The following is a 22682-nucleotide window of genomic DNA, read 5'->3' on the forward strand; positions in this document are numbered from 1 at the left end:
TGTTTCTGTTAGCAAGCAGTTAATCACAGCTGAACTCAAACTCCAAATCCAGCTTCCCTGAGGCACGCATCAGCTGAAATCTGTACTCACCTTTTAAACTTGGCTAAGTTGCTTGGAATGTGCCCCATGTTTGTCTAGTTCAGAGATTTAGGCAGACTTTTTAAAATAACAGCTTAATGGACTGGGTGCAGTGGCTCATGCCTGTAATTCCAGCACTTTTGGATGCCAAGGTGGGCGGATCACTTGAGGCCAGGAGTTTGAGACCAGCCTGGCCAACAGGGTGAAACACTGTCTCTACTAAAAAAGTACAAAAATTAGCTGGGTGTGGTGGCGCATACTTGTAATCATAGCTACTTGAGAAGCTGAGTCACGATAATCGCTTGAACCCGGGAGGCGGAGGTTAAAGTGAGCTGAAATCACACCACTGCACTCCAGTTTGGGTAACAGAGTGAGACTCCGCCTCAAAACAACAATAACAACAACAAAAACAGCTTAATGGAGATAATTCGCATGCCATACAATTCTCTATCTATATCTATCTATCTATCTATCTATCTATCTATCTATCTATCTATCTATCTATCTATCTATCTATCTATCTAAGACAGCCATCTTCCTGCTTCAGCCTCCCAAAATGTGCTGGTATTACAAATGTGAGCCACCGCACCCACCCCAATTCACTTTTTTAAAGTGTGCAATTCAGTGTTACGTTAGTCACAAGGTTGTGCAAATATCACCACTATCTAATTTTAGAACATTTTCACCAACTCTCCTTAAAACCTTATACTCATTAGCAGTCAATCCCCACTTCCTTCTCCTCTCAGTCACTGGCAACCATTATTCTACTTTCATATTTGTAAATTTGCCTATTCTAGACATTTCATATAAATAGAATCGTACACTCTGTGACCTTATGTGTCTGGCTTATTTCACTTAGCATGTTTCCAAGGGTCATCAATGTCACAGCATATATCGGTAACTTCACTCCTTTTTATGGTTAAATAACATTCCATTGTATGGATAGATCTGGTTTTTAATCCATTCATTTGTTGATGGACATTTAAGCGGTTGGGGAAGACTTTTATATGAAGAATTTGGAACCCCATCTGTAGGGCTATTTTCTTTCCATGACGGACTTTTTAACGCCTCATGACAAGGCATTTAACAAAACCAATAAGGCCAGGAATGGTGGCTCACACCTGTAATCCCAGCACTTGGGGAGGCCGAGGCGGGTGGATCATGAGGTCAGGAGATCGAGACCATCCTGGCTAACACGACGAAACCCTGTCTCTACTAAAAATACAAAAAAATTAGCCGGGTGTGGTGGTGGGTGCCTATAGTCCCAGCTACTCGGTAGGCTGAGGCAGGAGAATGGCGTGAACCCAGGAGGCGGAGCTTGCAGTGAGCCGAGTTCGCGCCACTGCACTCCAGCCTGGGCGACAGAGTGAGACTCCATCTCAAAAAAAAAACAAAAAACAAACAAAAAAAAACAATAAACAGGCAGATCACAGTGGCTCATGCCTGTAATCCCAACACCTTGGAAGGCCAAGTACACAGGATTGCTTGAGCCCAGGAGTTTAAGACCAAACTGGTCAACATAGCCAGGCTCTAACTCCATCAAAAATAAAAAGTACCCAGGTGTACAGCCAAGTGTGGTGACTCACGCCTGTAATCCCAGTGCTTTGGGGGACTAAGGCGGGCGGATCACAAAGTCAAGAGGTCGAGACCAGCCTGGCCAACATGGGGAAACCCCATCTCTACTAAAAATACAAAAACAAATATTAGCTGGGCGTGGTGGTGCACACCTGTAGGCCCAGCTACTCGGGAGGCTGAGGCAGGAGAATCACTTGAACCTGGGAGGCGGAGGTCGCAGTGAGTAGAGATTGCACCACTGCACCACTCCAGCCTGGCGACAAATCAAGACTCCGTCTCAAAAAAAAAAAAAAAAGTATCCAGGTGTGGTGGTGGACTCTTGTAGTCCCAGCTTTCAGGAGGCTGAGGCAGGAGGATCTCTTGAGGCCTGGAGTTCAAGACCAGCCTGGGAAACACAGCAAGACCCCATCTCTAAAAAAAAAAAAAAAAAAAGAGAGAGAGAAAGAAAAACACAAAATACTGGTGACATAACTTGGGCTTCTGGATAGAGTCCCACCTGAAGCTGATTTACTCCAAGACTCTTCAGCTCGAGTTTGAGGGAAAAAAAACAAATTTTCTCCTCTGCTGTCACAATGTGCAATAATCAACACGGAAGATTTCTGTGGCCAAATGCATGGGGATTTCTCCCCAGCAACAATCAATCCATCGAGTCTACAGTGGATACACGCTGGGTGTCCTCTAATTCAGTTTATTTCCAACACTATCCACCCGGACAGAGTGTCAAACCCCACAGGTTGAGGGCTCAGTCCCATGAGCATGTCCCCCCAACTTTCAATGCCAGTCACAAGCCCCCAGTTGCTTTAATAGTGCTTCTGACCAATTGACTATAAATCAGGGTTTCCATGACTCCCTCCTTGGGTTCCATTAATTTGCAGGAGCAGCTCTTGGCACTCAGGGAAACACTTAGGTTTACTGGCTTATTATAAAGGATGTCACAATGGATACAGCTGAAGGAAGAGGTGCACAGGGCAAAGCACATGTGAAAGAGTGAGGAGCTTCCATGCCCTGCCTGGGCACACCACCCTCCAGGAAGCTCCAAACTGGGATACAGACCAGACATATATTTTACAATATCACAGAGTCAACAAACACCCCTTTCACGCTTAGGCTAGTCAGAGTAGCTTTTTGTTATCTGCAACTGAGTAGCTTGACTAATAAGAAGAACTTTCATTAAGCACAGTCTGAAGAGACAGCCAATTCTGAGGGACAAAGGCTGCAGGATTGAAGCGCGTGTTAACCACTAATACCTAGCCTAAAATTGCTGGCCCTTTTACTGTAATAGCATCTAAGGCACCAAATAAACAAATCCAAACATCCTACACTTAAGCCACTCTAAGATTAATTCCACAGGGCTGAAAACAGTAAGAGCTTTGTTCTGGGTCAAAGGGAAAGAGGAACCTAATACCCCACACTCAGATCCCACACTCTCAATCCAGTCACTAGCAATGATAATCTGCAAACTGGGTGCAGTGGCTCACAACCATAATCCCAGCATTTTGGGAGGCCGAAATGAGAGGATCACTTGAGGTCAGGAGTTCAGGACCAGCCTGGGCAACACACGGAGGCCCTGTCTCTACAAGAACAAAATAAAATAATTAGCTGGGCATGGTGGTGCACATGTGTAGTCCTAGCTACTGAGGAGGCTATGGCAGGAGGATCCCTTGAGCCTAGGAGTTTGGGAATAGGGAGCTACAATGGCACCACTGTACTCCAGCCTGGGTGACACAGTAAGACCTTGTTTCTAAAAAAAACATAAATAGGTTGGGCGCAGTGGCTCACACCTGTAATCCCAGCACTTTGGGAGGCCAAGGCCGGCGGATCAACTAAGGTCAGGAGCTCAAGACCAGCCTGGCCAACATGGTGAAACCCTGTCTCTACTAAAAATACAAAATTAATCAGGTGTGGTGGCACATGCCTGTAATCACAGCTACTCAGAAGGCTGAGGCAGGAGAATTGCTTGAAACCGGAAGGCAGAGGTTGTGGTGAGCCGAGATTGCGCCACTGCACTCCAGCCTGGACAACAAAGAGCAAAACTCTGTCTCAAAAAAAAAAAAAAAAAAAAATTAGCCAGGCATGGTGGTGCACGCTTGTAATCCCAGCTACAACCAGGAAGCAGAGGTTGCAGTGAGCCAACATTGCACCACTACACTCCGGCCTGGGTGACAGAGCAAGACTCCATCCCATAAATAAATAAATAAATACAATCTATATTCATCAATTGGTTAAAGAGACATTAAGAAGACAATTTTTTTCCTTCATGCCTCTGTATTGCAACTTATGCCAGTGTTTCTCATTTAAACCTTACAGCAATCCTATAAAATAGATAACAGAATGGTACGTATAGTAAGGAAATTGAAGTTCAGATAGGTTATGCTAGGTAACTCAGGAAAAATAGGTAGTTGAGCTGGGGCTGCAAGGCTGCAGGTTCTAAAATCTATGCTCTTCCTCTCAATTCCAAGTTTTGTCAGGACTTCAGCATATTCAAGAGTAAAAGAGATCATGGAAGTGGAAGCTGCCAAACCACCATTAGGCTATTATGACAACACTCAAAGTATCACCAGTAAAATGATGACTGAGGCAACTGAAAAACAAAGCTAGGGAAATGTGATGGTTAACTTCATGCGTCAACCTGATTGGGCTAGGGGATGCCCAGATAGCTGGTGAAATACTTTTGAGTGTGTTTGTGAGTTTCCGGAGGGTTTGCTTTCCTGGGCTTCCAGCTTGCAGAAGGCAAATCTTGGGACTTCTCAGCCTCTGTAATTGTGTGACCCAATCCATCACAATAAATCTCTTTCAATATAGCTATACAGTTGACCCTTGAACAATACAGGTTTTAATTGTGCAGGTCCACTTATATGTGGATTTTCTTCCACCTTTAGGACTTTTTTGAAACAGGGTCTTGCTCTGTCACCCAGGCTAGAGTGCAGTGGCACGATCTTGGCTCACTGCAGCCTCCACCTCCTGGGTTTAAGCAATTATTGTACCTCAGCCTCCCAAGTAGCTGGGATTACAGGTGCGCACCACCAAGCCCGGCTAATTTTTTTTTTTTTTTAAGAAGAGACTGGATTTCACCACGTTGCCCAGGCTGGTCTCAAACCCCTGAGCCCAGGCAATCTGCCTGCCTCAGCCTCCCAAAGTGCTAGGATTACAGGTGTGAGCCACCACGCCTGGCTGGCATTTACATTTAAAATGTGAAACTGGGATTGTGGTGGTTCATGCCTGTAATTCCAGCATTTGGGGAGGCTTTGGTTAGGAAGACTGCTTAAGCCCAGGAGTTCAAGGCTGCAAGAGGCTGCAGTGAGCTGTGATAGCATCACTGTTCTCCAGTCTGAGCAACAGAGAACCTGTCTCTAAGAAAAAAAAAAAAAAGTGAGATGCCTAGGTTAAAATCAGCAGAGGAGAAGCCAGAGTGAGGAGAGGCAAAGGAAGAGAACGTTCAGCAAGCCAAATGAAAACAGTGTTTCAAGAAAGTGCAGCGATCAACAGCACCAGATGCTGCTACAGGACTGAGACCTAACTTAACAATGAATTTGGCCATCTAGAGATCACTGGTGGCTTTGACAAGAAGCCGGTTTAGTGGAGTGGTGGAAACCAAAGCCTGACTAGAGGCTCAAGGTTCAAGACTTGAAGGAGAAAAGGCACTAATGAGGGTAGACTGAGGCCTCTGGCTGCAAACCGGAGGCGAGGAGGAGGTAACTGGAGGACAGCGAGGGTGAAGGGGGCTGCTTTGTTGTTCCCAAGATGGGCATTTTTTGGCCAGGTACGGGGGCTTATGCCTATACTCCCCACACTTTGGAAGGCCGAGGCGAGAGGTTGAGCCAACTAGTTCGAGACCAGCCTGGGCAAATTACGAGCTGTTAGTGTATCTTCAAAAAAAAAAAAAAGATAATTTTTGTGCAAATAATAAAATAAATGCTGGAGTTCGGGGCCCATCTTCTGTCCGCATCTTCGTGACCCGGGCCATGCACCCGACCTGGGGGCTGCCTCCCTGCCAAGCCCGGCGTGCTGCTGTCTCCCACCCTAGCCCGGGATGGAAGCGCGCACGCGCAGACCTCGAACGGCTGGGCGCAGGGCCCGCCCCACCGTCGAGTCCCGCCCCTCCCGCCCCCCAGCCCCGCCCCTCCCGCCCCCCTCCCGCTCAGAGCACGTACGCACCGTCCCTAGAGCGCCGCCTGAAGGAGGACGGGAGCCTGGGCGCTGAGGGAGGGTTTAGCCCTTCGCTCCCGCGCTTCGCCGGAGGTCTCAGGCCACGGCCCGTCCCCACCTACCGAGTCTCGCAGAAAACAAGGTCTTCGGGCTGGAAACTGCGACGAGGGAAGCTGGCGCGTTCCTTGAACGCTTTTTCGGAGTCTGCGGATGATCACGGACCTGCGTTCGAAGATTGGCGGCACGTCGAGAGCCGCACACGTTTTTTTTTTTTCCTTTTATGAGCGCAGTCGCGCGCGGAGGACCTTGAACGCATGCGCAGTCGTTCCTCTGTGACGTGACCCGCTGCCGGGTGGGAAATGTAGTTTTTACTTGGCACACCGCTCCGGCTCTTGTCGGAACCCTAATTTAACCAACCAAAGTGCTTGTGCGTTTTCAGCGTTCTCCCATTCCCCCAGACTATTTAAAACAAAATGCAAAAAAAAAAAAAAACCCAACTTGAAAACGAAGAGATTGCTGCATGCTGGAGAGGAGTGGGTGCAGGTAATACAAAAACCGTACTTTCTGCGCAATTTTGTTGTGAACCTAAAAATGCCCTAAAAACTAAAGTCAATAAAGTCTATTGTTAAAAAATTAATTAAAAACAGGCCGGGCGCGGTGGCTCACGCCTGTAATCCCAACACTTTGGGAGGCTGAGGCGGGCGGATCACCTGAGTTAAGGACTTCGAGACCAGCCTGACCCACATGGTGAAACCCTGTCTCTACTAAAAAATACAGAAATTAGCCGGGCGTGGTGGTGGGTGCCTGCAATCCCAGCTACTTGGGAGGCTGAGGCTGGAGAATCGCTTGAATCCAGGAGGCGGAGGCTGTAGTGACCGGAGATTGCGCCATTGCACTCCAGCCTGGGTATCAAGAGGGAAACTCTACATCTCAAAAAAAAAACCAAAAAACAAAAAAACAAGCAGACCTTTAGACCCAGAAATAGCACTTTTAGGGGGTCTTCTCAGGAAAGTATTAAGGATATGGACGTGCAATGGACGCATAGCCTCAGTGGTATTTATCGAAATCCATCTTGGTATCTTATAATTTCTTACATAACCCTACAAATGTCTGTAATTATTTGTAGATTATTTGATAAACTTGCAAGTCCTATGAGATTAGGATCATCTTGTGTTCACCTGTGTATTCCTAGTACCTAGCACAGTGCCTAGCCATCACGTTTCTTTTTCTTTTTTTTCTCTTTAAGACAGGGTCTTGCTCTGTTGTCCAGGTTGGAGTGCAGTGGTGCTATCAGGGCTTCTGAGTAGCTAGGACTACAAGCGCACACCAGCACATTCTGCTGATTTTTAAATTTTTTTGGTAGAGATGGGGGTCTTGCTATGTTGCCTAGGCTGGTCTTGAGTTCCTGGGCTCAAGCGATCCTCCTGCCTCAGCCTCCCAAAGTTGTGGGATTACAGGCATGAACCACCATGCTCAGCCTCGTCAGTATTTTTCTGTTTATTAGAGAATCTCAGGCGTTAGCACTGAAACTATTTTAATCCAAAAATTAATGCGTCATTTTTTTCCATCACACTTGCATTTCTTTCTGTGGGCTCCAGGTCAGTGAATGACATGCCCACCCACCCAGCTGCAGTTTGACTTACTACTTTTTATGAAGGTTATGCTTTAAGGGATTTTGTGAATTTTGCATTTGTAAAGGTCTTATGGGCTCTTTCTCCTGATTGTTAAATAGCCTGTAATCCCAGCACTTTGGGAGGCCGAGACGGGGTGGATCACGTAGGTCAGGAGATCGAGACCATCCTGGCTACACGGTGAAACACGTCTCTACTAAAAATACAAAAAACTAGGCCGGGGCGAGGTTCAGCCCAAGGCCAGCACTTTGGGAGGCGCGGTGACTCACCCCTGTAATCCTACCACTTTGGGAGGCCAAGGCAGGGGGATCACGAGGTCAGGAGTTTGAGACCAGCCTGGCCAATTTGGTGAAACCGTGTCTCTACTAAAAATACAGAAATTAGCCAGGTGTGGTGGCACACACCTGTAGTCCCAGCTACTCTGGAGGCTGAAGCAGGAGAGAATCACTTGAACTCAGGAGGCAGAGGTTGCAATGAGCCAAGATTGCGCCACTGCACTCCAGTCTGGGCGACAGAGTAAGATTCTGTCTCAAAAAATAAAAAATAAAATAAATTTTAAAAATCAACCCTAGTCACTGATCAGGAGAGATTTGGAGCTCACAGTTGTTTTTTAAATTATTTTGGTTTCTGCCCCGTTTTAAAAATTTATTAATTTCTGATTTTTCTACAATAAACATGTATTGATTAACTTTTTAAAAAGTGTTTTAGAGTGTTGTCCACATGTAAGGAATTGCTCTGTCTTCTCCACATCCGCATTTCTCAAAAGAATAATCTATACTCAGTTTTCATGTCCCGCCTCCTACTCAGTACAATGTCCTGAGCCAGCACCTGGGGGTTATCCCTGACATCACCTTTTCCCTCCCCTTCCTCATTCAATCCACCACATGTCTGCAATATAAAAATGCATTCGTTGGGCGCTTGCTATGCACCGGGTTCAAAATCCTTTACACTTATTCATTCATATAACACAATCCACCTACTTTTAATTTCCACCACATCCACCCTAGGCCAAGGTAGGGACACCTTCCCTAAACAACTGCAAAGGCTTTCTGGTTTTGTTTTGTTTTGTTTTTTTGAGACGGAGTCTCACTCCGTTGCCCAGGCTGGACTGCAGTGGCACAATCTGGGCTCACTACAAGCTCTGCCTCCTGGGTTCTCGCCATTCTCCTGCCTCAGCCTTCTGAGTAGCTGGTACTACAGGTGCCTGCCACCATGCCGGCTAATTTTTTGTATTTTTAGTAGAGATGGGGTTTCACCATGTTAGCCAGGATGGTCTCGATCTCCTGACCTTGTGATCCGCCCGCCTCGGCCTCCCAAAGTGCTGGGATTACAGATGTGAGCCACCGCGCCCGGCCAAAGGCTTTCTGTTTTTTAATCACTGGTGCTAAGGTTGAGTTACTTATTTCTACTTAATGACATGCTTCGTCATTGGGCTCTGCATGGCCTCTCTATTTATTTGTTATATTTAAATTTTTTTTGAGACAGAGTCTCTCTCTGTCACTCAGGCTGGAGTGCAGTGGCACGATCTCAGCTTACTGCTACCTCTGTCTCCCAGGTTCAAGCGATTCTTGTGCCTCAGCCTCCCAAGTAGCTGGAATTACAGGTGCCCACTGCCATGCCCAGCTAATTTTTGTATTTTTAGTAGATATGGGGGTTTCACCATATTGGCCAGGGTGGTCTTGAACTCCTGACCTCAAGTGATCCTCCCACCTTGGCCTCCCAAGGTGCTGGGATTACAGGTGTGAGTCACCGTGCCAGGCATTGTTTTATATGTTTATGTCATTTTAACCCTTTCCTCCTCTCCTCACCCCTTTGCCAAGTGTGTGGGAATGTCTTTGTAAAACATGTGTTGTTTAGTGTGTGTGTGTATTTTCAATTTACCTAAATGGTATTGTGCTATAAACCTCATTGATTTCTTTTTCTACTCAGCCTTGTGCTTTCTTTCCTTTTTTTTTTTTTTTTTGAGATGGAGTCTCAATCTTGTCGCCCAGGCTGGAGTGCAATGACATGATCTCAGCTCACTGCAACCTCTGTTTCCCGGGTTCAAGCGATTCTCCTGCCTCAGCCTCCAGAGTAGCTGGGATTATAGACATCCACCACCACGCCCAGCTAACTTTTTGTATTTTTAGTAGAGACAGGGTTTCACCATGTTGGCCAAGCTGGTCTCAAACTCCTGACCTCAGGTGATGCACTCACCTCAGCCTCCCAAAGTTGCTGGGATTACAGGCATGAGCCACCGTGCCAGGCCTCAGCCCTCTGCTTTCAACACCTGTTACTGTGTGCACACTTTACCTATGACTTATAGCAACTATGCAGTATTTCAAAGTGGGCACTCACATTTTAGTTATGATGGACCTGTAAGTTGCCTCCAGCTACTACTGGCTACCACAAACAATGCCACAGTGAACAACCTCACGCTCATTCCCTGTGGTCTATGTGAAGATTTCTCTGAGATGTATGCCCACTAGTGAGACTGAGCAATGCCGTCTTAAATGATCTCCCCTCATCTATTCTGGCCAGAGTGGCACATGCCTACAATCCCACTGCTTTGGGAGGCTGAGGCTAGAGGATCACTGAGGCCAAGAGTTCAAGGCAACAGTGAGCTATCATTGTGCCACTGCACTCCAGCCTGGAAAACATAGCAAGATCCTGTCTCTACAAAACAATTCTTTTTAATTAGCCAGGCATGGTGGCATGCACCTGTAGTCCCAGCTACTACTTAAATTGAGGCAGGAGGATCGCTTGAGCCCAGGAATTCAAGACCAGCCTGGGTAACAGAGTGAGATCTCATCTCTACAAAAAATTTAAAAATCAGGCCAGGCAGGGTGGCTCATACCTGTAATCCCAACACTTTGGGAGGCCAAGGCGGGTGGGTCACCTGAGGTCAGGAGTTGGAGATCAGCCTGGCCAACATGGTGAAACCCTGTTTGTACTAAAAATACAAAAATTAGCTGGGTGTGCTGGCACATGCCTGTAATCCCAGCTACTTGGTGAGGCTGAAGCAGGAGAATTGCTTGAACCCAAGAGGCGGAGGTTGCAGTGAGCTGAGATGGTGCCACTGCACTCCAGCCTCATTAAAAAAAAAAAAATTAGCTGGGCACGGTGATGCTCGCCGGTAGTCCCAGCTACTCGGGAGGCTGAGGCAGGAGGATTGCTTGAACCCGAGAGGTGGAGATGGCAGTGAGCTGAGATTGCACCACTGCGCTCCAGCCTGGGTGACAGAGCAAGACTCTGTCTCAAAGAAAAAAAAAAAAAAATCAGTCGAGTATGGTTGGGGGCAGGGAGGTGGGCCGGGAGGATCACTTGAGCCCAAGAGGTTGAGGCTGCAGTGAGCTGTGAATATGCCACTGCACTGCACTCCAACCTGGACAACAGAGTGAGACCATTTCTCAGAACACAAACACACACAAACACACACACACACAGAGCTGTCTCAGGATCTGATCTCCCATGGCAAAGAGGAAATTGTAACTATTCACAATTTAATGGTTTTTGTCCCTGCTGCAGGCACATGTAGCCATATCATGACCAGAAGGTGGCATAGTATGCCTGCAATCCAAAGGGAAAAAGGAGATGAAATACATTAACTCTTAAATGTTGCCTTTTTTTCTGATCATAAAATAGATACACATTCTGCAAAAATCCAACACTGCAGGGATCTAGAGTCTATAATGGAGAAAGTAAAAATTATCCAGAACCCCAGTCTAGGATATAACCACTTTGGAGAGTTTGGTTCACATCTCATTGTCCCCCCCCCACTTTTATTTTCAATACTGAAAATAATTTTCTGGCCAGGTGTGGTGGCTCATGCCTGTAATCCCAGCACTTTGGGAGGCCGAGGTGGGGGGATCACCTGAGGTCGGGAGTTTGAGACCAGCCTGGCCAACATGTTGAAACCCGTCTCTACTAAAAATACAAAAAATAACCAGGCGTGGTGGCCCGCACCTGTAATCTCAGCTACGCAGTACTTGGGAGGCTGATGCAGGAGAATCGCTTGAACCCAGGAGGCAGAGGCAGTGAGCCGAGATCGCACCACTGCACTCCAGCCTGGGAGACAGAGTGAGACTCCGTCTCAAAAAAAAAAAAAGAAAAAGAAAAAACAATTTTTTTTACAAAAATAGGAGCATAGATGTGCCGTTGCCAGGGGCAACAATGATGTCTGGGTTCACTTCATTCTACATGGGATGGAGCATGGGGTAGGGGAGCACGGCCCCTTGGCCTGAGGGGGGAGAGTAGGGGACGGTGTCTGTGACCCAGGGGTGGGTGGGGTGGGACAACGCATTGTTTGTAGGGCACCCTGTCTACACCCACACCGCTTCCCAGTGGAGCCGGCCCAGGTCCATCCATTGTGTTAGGGACAGGACACCAGGAAGACGCACTTGACCTGCAAGAAACTGAATACATCTTCCCTAAGAGGATGGACTGATGCTGCAGGCTAGACAAACCGCCAAGCAGAGCTCCAAGGTCCCCCCAACCAAGCCCTGGGATCCTCTTGACCTTCAGCAGAACTCCACCTTTGAAGTCCAATACCCGCCAAGCGGCACAATGAGCGTGCCTCTATCCAGGGGCGCTCAGGCAGAAAGTCAGCCAGAGCAGATGAAACCTGAATTGCTATCCCAATCAAAAAGCCTTTACCAAAAATTGCAGTGCAGTGTTGCCCTCCCTGTTTTTTTGACATACACCTGGGCGTTAAAGACCCCTCCATGTTGACCCTGTGGGGCATGGGCCAGACAACCCAGTGGAGAAGATGACCAGGAACCTGAAAACCCAGAAGTTACAGCATTGGACATCAGATGTCAGTGACCCCAGCTGGAGACACATTTGAGACTTGAGAATTTTCACTGGAGCTTAAATATCGTAAGTTTAGGACGGTAGACATTTTTATGGTTTTTTTTTGTAAGTATGATCTTGACTAATCAAACTGTCTATAGAAGAAATTGGTCCAGGCGCGGTGGCTCACACCTGTAATCCCAGCACTTTGGGAGGCCAAGGCGGGCGGATCACAAGGTCAGGAGATCGAGACCATCTGGCTAACACGGTAAAACCCCGTCTCTACTGAAAATACAAAAAAATTGCCAGGTGTGGTGGCAGGCACCTGTAGTCCCAGCTACTCAGGAGGCTGAGGCAGGCGAATTACTTGAACCCAGGAGGCGAAGCTTGCAGTGAGCTGAGTTTGCGCCACTGCACTGCAGCCTGGGTGACAGAGTGAGACTCCGTCTCAAAAAAAAAAAAAAAGAAAAAAAAAAAAAAAAATCAATGGCTAAAAGGTACCTCAAAGAAAGTCTCCCAGGCTGGAAGTGGCGTGAACTGGGCTGAATCAATGGCTAATATAGGTACCTCAGGGTTTTCTTTTTCTTGAGCCACCGCGCCGGCCAAGGGTTTTCTTTTTCTTTTCTTTTTTTTTTTTTTTTAGACAGGGTCTTGCTTTGTCATCCAGGCTGGAGTGCAATAGCACAATCTCAGCTCGCTGCAACCTCTGCCTCCACGGCTCAAGCGATCCTCCCTCCTCAGCCTCCCAAGTAGCTGGGACTGCAGGTACATACCACCATGGCTAGCTAATTTTTGCTTTTTGTGTGTGGTGGGTTTTTTTTTTCCTCCTCTTTTTTTTTAGACAGAGGCTTGCTCTGTCGCCCAGGATGGAGTGCAATGGCACGATCTTGGCTCACTGCAACCTCTGCCTCCGGGGGTTCAAGTGATTCTCCTTCCTCAGCCTCTTGAGTAGCTGAGATTACAGGTGCCTACCACCATGCTGGGCTAGTTTTTGTATTTTTAGTAGAGACAGGGGTTTCACTATGTTGCCCAGACTGGTCTGGAACTCCTGGCCTCAAGTGATCTGCCTGCCTCTGCCTCCCAAAGTGTGGGGATTACAGGTATGAGCCACCACTCCCGGTCTTAATTTTTGTATAGACGAGGTCTTGCCATGTGGCCCAGGCTGGTCTCAAACTCCTGGGCTCAACCAATCTGCCCTCCTCAGCCTCCCAAAGTGCTGAGATTACAGCATGAGCCACCATGCCTGGCCTCGTTTTTTTTAAACAGTACTAAGAGGTAAGGAGGAGTCCCTAAGAGCAGTTCGCAGTGGCAGGGAAGCATATTTTATTACTGACATTGTTGGGAATTGATAGTGATAATAAAAGGCAGAATGATTTGGATGAGTTTAATGTTTAAGTTCTTTACAGACAGCCTGGACCAGGGTGGGGGACTGCTCCCACTGCCCTGTCCCAAAATGCTCCCTTAAAATTCTTTCCAGATATTTAAGAGCTTTATGGCATGACCCAATTGCTATAAACATTTTAGCTTGAAGGAAAATCTACACTATGAAGTAACTGTTTCTTTAAAGATACATTTTAAGCAAGAGGGTTTGGAAAAATCTTTATGTCTACACCTGGTAAGCACAAGCCATGCATATTCCCCTTTTCCTTCTTTCTTTAAAAAAAAAATTTTTTTTTTAAATTTTGTTTTGAGACGGGATCTCACTCTGTTGCTCAGGCTGGAGCGCAGGGGCATAATCACCGCTCACTGCAGCCGTGACCTCCCCAGGCTCAGGTGATCCTCTGGCGTCAGCCACCTGAGTAGCTGGGACCACAGGCATGAGCCACCACACCTGGCTAACTTTTGTGTTTTCTGTAGAGATGGGAATTTTACCATGTTGCCTAGGCTGGTCTCGAACTCCTGGGGTCAAGCCATTCGCCTGCCTTGGCCTGGCAAATTGCAGGGATTACAGCACTAGGTCCAGCTGTTTCCTTTTTTTCTGTGCAAGAGTGTTGCTATATGTGCTGAATCATCACATACTTGTCAATAGACCTAGAGAGACAGGAAGTTTTGTTGTTGTTGTTTTGTTTTTGTTTATTTTTTTTTTTTTTTTTTTTTTTTTTTTTTTTTGAGACGGAGTCTCGCTCTGTCGCCCAGGCTGGAGTGCAGTGGCGCGATCTCGGCTCACTGCAAGCTCCGCCTCCCGGGTTCACGCCATTCTCCTGCCTCAGCCTCCCGAGTAGCTGGGACTACAGGCGCCCACAACCGCGCCCGGCTAATTTTTTTTTTTGTATTTTTAGTAGAGACGGGGTTTCACCGTGGTCTCGATCTCCTGACCTTGTGATCCGCCCGCCTCGGCCTCCCAAAGTGCTGGGATTACAGGCGTGAGCCACCGCGCCCGGCCTGTTTTTGTTTATTTTTAAGACAGAATCTTGCTCTGTCGCTCGGGCTTGAGTGCAATGGCTTATTGCAACCTCCACCTCCTGGGCTCAGACCATTCTCCTGCCTCAGCCTCCCGAGTAGCTGAGATTACAGGCATGCACCACCACGTCTGGCTAATTTTTGTAATTTTAGTAGAGACAGGGTTTCACCATATTGGCCAGGCTGGTCTTGAACTCCTGACCTCAGGTGATCCGCCCACCACAGCCTCCCAAAGTGCTGGGATTACAGTCGTGAGCCACCACGCCTGGCTGACAGAAAGTATTTTGAAAACAGTACCGAACTGGGAGTCAGGAAGCTATTGTCCCCTAAATTCAGGACTAAAATTCCCTTGTACTCCAAATCCTTTGGTTAACTAAATGCACTGTGTCCTCTCTCACCTTGGCCTTCCTGGGACACTGTTCCCTGACCTCCTGATATGACTTCTGTTTATTCTTTCCAGGTCTGAAAGCTCACACATGACCTTCTCTGGGAGTTGTTCCCAAGCCTAGATTAGGTACGCATTGCAACTTGAACATGTTTTTCTCATTACTCATTAAGCTGTATGATAATGTCCTGCTCATGGCGCACAGTCATCCACTCTGCTGTGAACTCCTTGACAATAGGTACTATGTTTTGTTTACTTTATTTTTATTTTTTAGAGATAGGGTCTCACTCTGATGCCCATGCTGGAGTGCAGTGGTGCGATCATGGCTCAAACTCCTGGCCTCAAGTCATCTTCCCAACTTAGCCTCCTGAGTAGCTGGGACTGTAGGAGCGTACCACTGCACCCAGCTATTAATAATTTATTTTTTGGCCGGGCACAGTGGCTCACAGCTGTAATCCCAGCACTTTGGGAGGCTGAGGCAGGTGGATCACCTGAGGTTAGGAGTTCGAGACCAGCCAGACCAATATGGTGAAACCTCGTCTCTACTAAAAATACAGAAATTAGCCGGGCACCATGGCGGGCACCTGTAATCCCAGCTACTTGGGAGGCTGAGGTCAGCGAACTGCTTGAACCCGGGAGGCAGAGGTTGCAGTGAGCTGAGATCCTGCCACTGCTGTCCAGCCTGGGTGAGAGTGAGACTCCATCTCAAAAAAAAAAAAAAAAATTATTTTTCATTTTTTGTTGAGACAAGGTCTTGCTTTGTTGCCTAGGCTGATCTGAAACTCCTGGCCTCAAGCGGTCCTCCCACCTCGACCTCCCAAATGCTGGGATTACAGGAAAGAGCCACTGCGCCTGGCCCAAGTTTATATTTATTATTTTTATTTTTTGAGATGGAGTTTCACTCTTGTTGCCCAGGCTGGAGTGTGATGGCGCCATCTCGGCTTACTGCAACCTCTGCCTCCCAAGTTCAAGTGATTCTTCTGCCTCAGCCTCCTAAGTAGCTGGGATTACAGGTGCCTGCTACCACGCTGGCTAATTTTTTGTATTTTTAGTAGAGACCGGGTTTCACCATGTTGGCCACCCTGGTCTCGAACTCCTGACCTCAGGTGATCCACTCGCCTCGGCCTCTCAGAGTGCTGGGATTACAGGCATGAGCCACCGCGCCCGGCCCCATGTTTAGTTTTATAGCCTCAGCACCAAGCAAGTGCCTGGCACATCGTTAGTACCCTAAACATTTGTAGACTAGAGAATGCATGCCTCTCTGGTCTTTATTTTCCTCTTCTGTTAAATGGGGTTGGGTTTGCTGATCTCTCAGAAGATACCAGTAATATAATTTACTATTCTAGATTTTTCCATTCTCTCTCTTTCTTCCTTTCCTTCCTTTCTCCTTACTTCCTTCCTTTCTCTTTCTTTTCTTCTCTCTCCTTCCTTCCTTCCTTTTCCTTTCTTCCTTTCTCCCTTTCCTCCTTTCCTCTTTTCCTCCTTTCCTCTCCTTTTCTCTCCTTTCCTCTCCTTTCCTCTCCTTTCCTTTCCTCCTTCTTCTTCTTTTCTTTTTTTCAGACGGAGTTTCACTCTTGTTGCCCAGGCTGGAGTGCAGTTGTGCAATTTCAGCTCACTGTAACCTCCACCTCCAGGACTCGAGCAATTCTCCAGCCTCAGCCTCCCAAGTAGCTAGGATTACAGCCATGTGCCACCAAGCCCGGCTAATTTTGTATTTTTAGTAGAGATGGGGTTTCACCATGTTAGTCGAGCTGATCTCGAACTGTTGACCTCAGGTGATCCACACGCCTTGGCCTCCCAAAGTGCTGGCATTACAGGCATGAGCCACCGCATCTGGCCTTATTCTAGATTTTTCTACTACTGTGTTTTATCTGGCTATCTGTCTATTTTAGTTGTCAGGAGAAAAGTGTCACACCTCTGTTATGGTGAAAACTGTGTATTACTCATAGTTATCTATATATTTAATGCAAAAATATGATTTGTAGTGTACATGATGTTCTGCAACCTGTGTTTTTCATTAACAATGTATTATGGACGCCTTCCTCATCAGAGATAGAGACACAGACTCTCTCTAAAGAGTATTGAATGGCTAGTGTTTCACAGAAGGAAACTGATCAGTCACCTACTGATGGACATTTAGGTTGTTTCCCATTTTTTGTTTTTTTAGAGACAGCGTCTTGCTCTGTCGCCAAGGCTGGAGTGCAATGGCACCATCATGGCTCAAGTGATCCTCCTGCCTCATCCTCAGGTACACACCACCACGCCAGGCCTTTTTTTTTTTTTTTTTTTTTTTTTTTTAGAGATGGGGTCTCGCTATGTTGCCCAGGCTGGGTTTCCTGTTTTTCACTACTACAAAGAAGTGAACTTCCTTGTACCTGCCTCTTTACTCACCGCTAGGAAGATTTTTGTAGGAGAGACTCCTGAAAGTGGAACTGCAATATCAGGGGGATATGAGCATTTCAAAATCTTATCAATGTTGCCAAACCACCCATTCAAGACAGCATCCAGCCAGGGGTGGTGGCTCATGCCCGCAATCCCAGCACTTTGGGAGGCTGGGGTGGGCGGATCACCTGAAGTTAGGAGTTCGAAACCAGCCTGACCAACATGGTGAAACCCCGTCTCTACTAAAAATACAAAAATTAGCTAGGCATCATGGCATCTGCCTATAATCCCAGCTACTAGGGAGACTGAGGCAAGAGAATCGCTTGAACCCAGGAAGTGGAGGTTGCAGCGAGCTGAGATTGCACCATTGCACACCAGCCTGGGCAATAAGAGCGAAACTGTGTCTCAAAAAATAAAATAAAATAAAATAAAATAAAATAAAATAAATAAGACAGCATCCATTGACATTTAAAACGATGATATCACACAGCCAAGAAAACTTCCAAATGCAGCTGTGAGATTTGACATTTTTATCTGGAATGGGGTTGTGAGATCATATGGATATATTTTGTTTAACCTCATTTAGATTTCTTGTGTCCTTTTGGAACACAGCAATGTCCAATCTGCCTTAATTACATATCCTGCCTTTAGCCTGGGAAGCTTCTGTTTCTTTGAGCTAGTGACTTTGTACATCCCTCAGGCTATCCAACAGAGAGGAAGTCTCGCTCTGTTGCCCAGGCTGGAGTGTGGTGGTGTGATCACGGCTCACTATAGCTTCAACCTCCCAGGCTCAAGTCATCTTTCTGCCTCAGCCTCCTGAGTACTTGGAGCTACAGGCATGCACCACCCCACCTGGCTAATTTTTGGATTTTTTTTTTTTTGGTAAAGATGAGATCTTGCTATGTTGCCCAGGCTGGTCTTGAATTCCTGGGCTCAAGCAATCCTCCTGCCTCAGGCTCCCAAAGTGCTGAGCCTTTGCATCTGGCCCACAAACAGCCATTCTTGTTCAAACTTTGCCTCCAGGCCTGGCGTGGTGGCTCATGCCTGTAATCCCAGCAATTTGGGAGCCCGAAGTAAGAGGATCACTTTAGCCCAGGAGTTCAAGACCAGTCTCGGCAACACAGGGAGACCTCATCTCTACAAAAAATAAAATTAGTTGGGCATAGCGGTGCATGCCTAAAGTCCCAGCTACTTGGGAGGCTGAGGTGGGAGGATCCCTTGAGCCCTAGGAGTTGAGGCTGCAGTGAGCGAGATTGCTTCACTGTATTCAGCCTGGACGACAGAGTGAGAACCTGTCTCAAAAATAAATAAACAGGCCGGGCGCGATGGTTCACACCTATAATCCTAGCACTTTGGGAAGCCAAGGCGGGCGGATGACTTGAGGTCAGGAGTTCGAAATCAGTCTGGCCAACATGATGAAACCCTGTCTCTACTAAAAATACAAAAATTAGCTGGGTATAGTGGTGCATGCCTGTGATCCCAGCTACTCAGGAGGCTGAGACAGGAGAATCACTTGAACCCGGGATACAGAGGTTGCAGTGAGCCAAGATCGTGCCACTGCACTCCAGCCTGGGTGACAGAGCAAGACTCCATCTCAAAAAAAAGAAAAGAAAATTAAAATTAAAAAAATAAATAAATAAAAAATTTTAAAATAAAGGAATTAGAAAACAAGTTTCACCTCCTCCAGGAAGTGTACCTTCATCTCCCTATCACCAGAGAGGTTAGGCGCCCTCTTGGGAGCTCTGCGTTTACTCCAGGATGATGGCGCTGCGTTGTCATGGGTGTGCCTAGCAGCGTCACGAAGGTACCACCCTAAGCAGGAAGAAAATCAACTTCCTCGTGGCAGATTTTACATGTACCTGGAGGCTTGAGAATGGGAAAATGAGACCGTCCCTGTAAACCTCATGAAATTAATCAGAGAACAGAGAGGAGAAATGGAAACAAGCCAGGCTTGCAGCACACCCAGCGTTGACCATGAGGTCAGCTGCCCCTGATCTGCTTCCTCTTAGTTGTCTGGTGCCTGCTGTTCTAGAATCATGTAGACCTGGTTACAAGATCATAGTTCCCCTTAACTGCACTATAGATAGCAACTTGAACATTATGAAACATTAAATGTTCCTTTTGAGAAATTCCTTTAGGTCCTGTGTGCCAGTGAAGCGACTGATTCCGCCAACCTGAAGGACCCCACCGGGAGCTGACTCCCCAAAAATGTCTTTTTCACATCGTGATGATTTCATCTCCCTTGCTATTACCAGTGACCCCAATTTTCAAGCCCCTCACTCTCCATAATCCCCTTAAAAGCCCCATCCCGGCTGGGCGTGGTGGCACAAGCCTGTAATCCCAGCACTTTGGGAGGCCGAGACAGGCGGATCACGAGGTCAAGAGATCGAGACCATCCTGGCTAACACGGTGAAATCCCGTCTCTACTAAAAAATACGAAAAACTAGCTGGGCGAGGTGGCGGGCGCCTGTAGTCCCAGCTACTCAGGAGGCTGAGGCAGGAGAATGGCGTGAACCCGGGAGGCGGAGCTTGCAGTGAGCTGAGATCTGGCCACTGCACTCCAGCCTGGGGGACAGAGCGAGACTCCGTCTCAAAAAAAAAAAAAAAAAAAAGCCCCATCCCAGAATTCCCTGGGGAGATGCATTTGCGGGTCTCCTCCCATCCCCTCGCACAGTGCCCTGTGATCATGAAACTCTCTCTACGGCATCCCTGCTGTCCAGTGTAACAGGTCTGTGACAGGGCAGTGGGCATACAAATCTATTGGTCCTGTAACAAAAAACACACCTCTATTTTTCCCATGGAGCCATGTCTAGAGCCCTGCAGGTCCATGCCAGATGGGTTCCCGCAGTCCCTTCTCTCTCTCTCTCTCTCTCTTTCTCTCTCTCTGAGACGGAGTCTCACTCTGTCGCCCAGGCTGGAGTGCAGTGGTGCGATCTCGACTCACTGCAAGCTCCACCTCCCAGGTTCAGGTTCACACCATTCTCCGGCCTCAGCCTCCCCAGCAGCTGGGACTACAGGCGCCCACCACCATGCCCGGCTAATTTTTGTATTTTTAGTAGAGATGGGATTTCACCATGTTGGCCAGGCTGGTCTCGAACTCCTGACCTCAGGAGACCCACCCAACCTCGTCGGCCTCCCAAAGTGTTGGGATTACAGGCATGAGCCACCATGCCCCGCCTCCTTCTCTCTTGTAGGCTTCCTTCTTCCAGCACCTGCAAGATGAAGGCCAGGGAGACCTCCTTCCCTGGCTCCATCTGGGACAATCACAGTGTTTCTGTGGTCCCCTCTGAGGCTAGAATTGGTCTCTCAGTTCCTGCATTGCAGAGCAGGTGCAAGCTGAACAAGCAACACTGATCTTAGCAGAGCCTTGTGTATTCAACTAGACATTTACTGAGCTGAGACTGAGTGCCAGGCATTGAGAATACAATATGTCAGGCAAGATTCCTGCCCCAAGAATAATGATAATTAAAATAGCAAGCATTTATTGCACACTGATTATCTTCTAGGCACTGCATTAAGCCTTTTCTTTTTTTTTTTTTTGAGACCAAGTCTCACTCTGTCATTCAGGCTGGAGTGCAGTGGCGCGATGTCGGCTCACCGCTACCTCTGCCTCCTGGGTTCAAGCAATTCTCCTGCCTCAGCCTCCTGAGTAGCTGGGATTACAGGCGCCCGCCACCACGCCTAGCTAATTTTTGTACTTTTAGTAGAGACAGAGTTTCACCATCTTGGCTAGGCTGCTCTCAAACTCCTGATCTCATGATCCACCCACCTCGGCCTCCCAAAGTGCTGGGATTACAGGTGTGAGCCACCGTGCCCGACCCTGGCCTTCTTTTCTTTTTCTTTTTGGAGTGCAGTGGCACGATCATAGCTCACTGCAGCCTCGAACTCCTGGCCTCAAGTGATCCTTCCACCTCACCCTCTCAAACAGTGGGTTTGCAGGTGTGCCTCACCTTACCCAGCCTAGGTGCCATTAACTCCATTGTCTAGATGAGTAAACAAACGTGGAGGCTAGGCTTGTCTAAGGGCACACAGCTAACTAGGGGGTAGAACCAAGCTTTAGACCCGGGAAGCCCTGTTCCAGAGCTTACTCCTTTAACCATTAACTAAACTAAACCAGTGGGGACAAATAATGGAGAAGTAAACAATAAAAAAGATACTGGCCGGGTGGCTCACGCCTGTAATTCCAGCACTTTGGGAGGCCAAGGCGGGCGGATCACCTGAGGTCAGGAGTTCGAGACCAGCCTGGGCAACATGGTGAAAGCCCGTCTCTACTGAAAATATAAAAATTAGCCAGGCGTGGTGGCACATGCCTGTAATTCCAGCTACTTGGGAGGTTGAGGCAGGAGAATCACTTGAACCCCTGGAGGTGGAGGTTGCAGTGAGCCGAGATCACACCACTGCACTCCAGCCTGGCGACAGAGCGAGACTCCGTCTCAAAAAAAAAAAAAAAGAAAAAAAAAAAACCAACCAAACAAAAAAAGACGGAGTCTTGCTCTATTGCCCAAGCTGGCCTTGAACTCCCAGTTTCAAGCAATCTTCCCAGCTTACCCTCCCAGAGCCCTGGAATTATAGGCATGAGCGACCACACTAGGCCAATCTTTGCTTAATTTAATATTATTTTCCTCTTTCTCTGATCACCTGGTCTGTTATTATTGCCCCAACCTTGTTTTCATTAAAGTATCCTGTCTTCACTTTCATTTCCTGGATGTTAAGCAACTCATACATCATCTAAATCTGGGAAAACAAAGGCTAAATTCAATTCCAGCTCAGGCAAGGGAGAAACACAAGCAGAAGTTCAGCTTTTTGTGTTTTTGTTTTTGTTTTCAGACACAGTCTCTTTCTGTCGCTGAGGCTGGAGTATAGCAGCTCGATCTTGGCTCACTGCAACCTCTGCCTCCCAGGTTCAAGCGATTCTCCTGCCTCAGCCTCCTGAGTAGCTGGGACTACCGGCACTTGCCACCACACCCGGCTAATTTTTTTATTTTTAGTAGAGATGCGATTTCGCCATGTTGGCCAGGCTGGTCTTGAACCCCTAACTTCAGGTGATCCACCTGCCTTGTGGATCTCCCAAAGTGCTGGGACTACAGGTGTGAGCCGCTGCGCTTGACCTCATTATGTCTTCTGCCTCAGTATAATCCATATTTTGAAATACATATTTTGAAATACATAATATTTTATAATAATTTGTTTTTGAGACAGGGTCTCTCTCTGTCACCAGGCACTGTGGCAAGTTTCTTGCAAACATTATCTCATTTGATCCTCTCCCCAACTCTAGGAAGAAGATACAATTATTATCATCCTTGTTTTACAGAATT

At 47.4% G+C, this 22682-nt stretch overlaps 3 protein-coding genes across 4 annotated transcripts in view; 1 reads left to right on the forward strand and 2 right to left on the reverse strand.

Annotated features, from left to right (window-relative positions):
- The window catches only part of LOC126944467 (SAGA-associated factor 29), a 40753-nt gene extending 34693 nt beyond the window's left edge, over positions 1-6060 (reverse strand). The window contains exon 1 of one of the 2 annotated variants that reach the window (XM_050773996.1): positions 5922-6060. The gene's annotated coding sequence lies outside the window, so the exon portion shown is untranslated. The other variant, XM_050773997.1, reaches the window with a different exon arrangement.
- LOC126944476 (bolA-like protein 2) overlaps positions 1-22682 on the reverse strand; it is a 146888-nt gene that overhangs the window by 88578 nt on the left and 35628 nt on the right. The gene's annotated exons all lie outside the window — the stretch shown is intronic.
- Positions 1-22682, forward strand: part of NUPR1 (nuclear protein 1, transcriptional regulator) — a 66836-nt gene that overhangs the window by 41593 nt on the left and 2561 nt on the right. The window lies entirely within an intron of this gene.

Source organism: Macaca thibetana, chromosome 20, assembly GCF_024542745.1.
Source record: "Macaca thibetana thibetana isolate TM-01 chromosome 20, ASM2454274v1, whole genome shotgun sequence".
In the NCBI taxonomy this organism is placed as follows: domain Eukaryota; kingdom Metazoa; phylum Chordata; class Mammalia; order Primates; family Cercopithecidae; genus Macaca; species Macaca thibetana.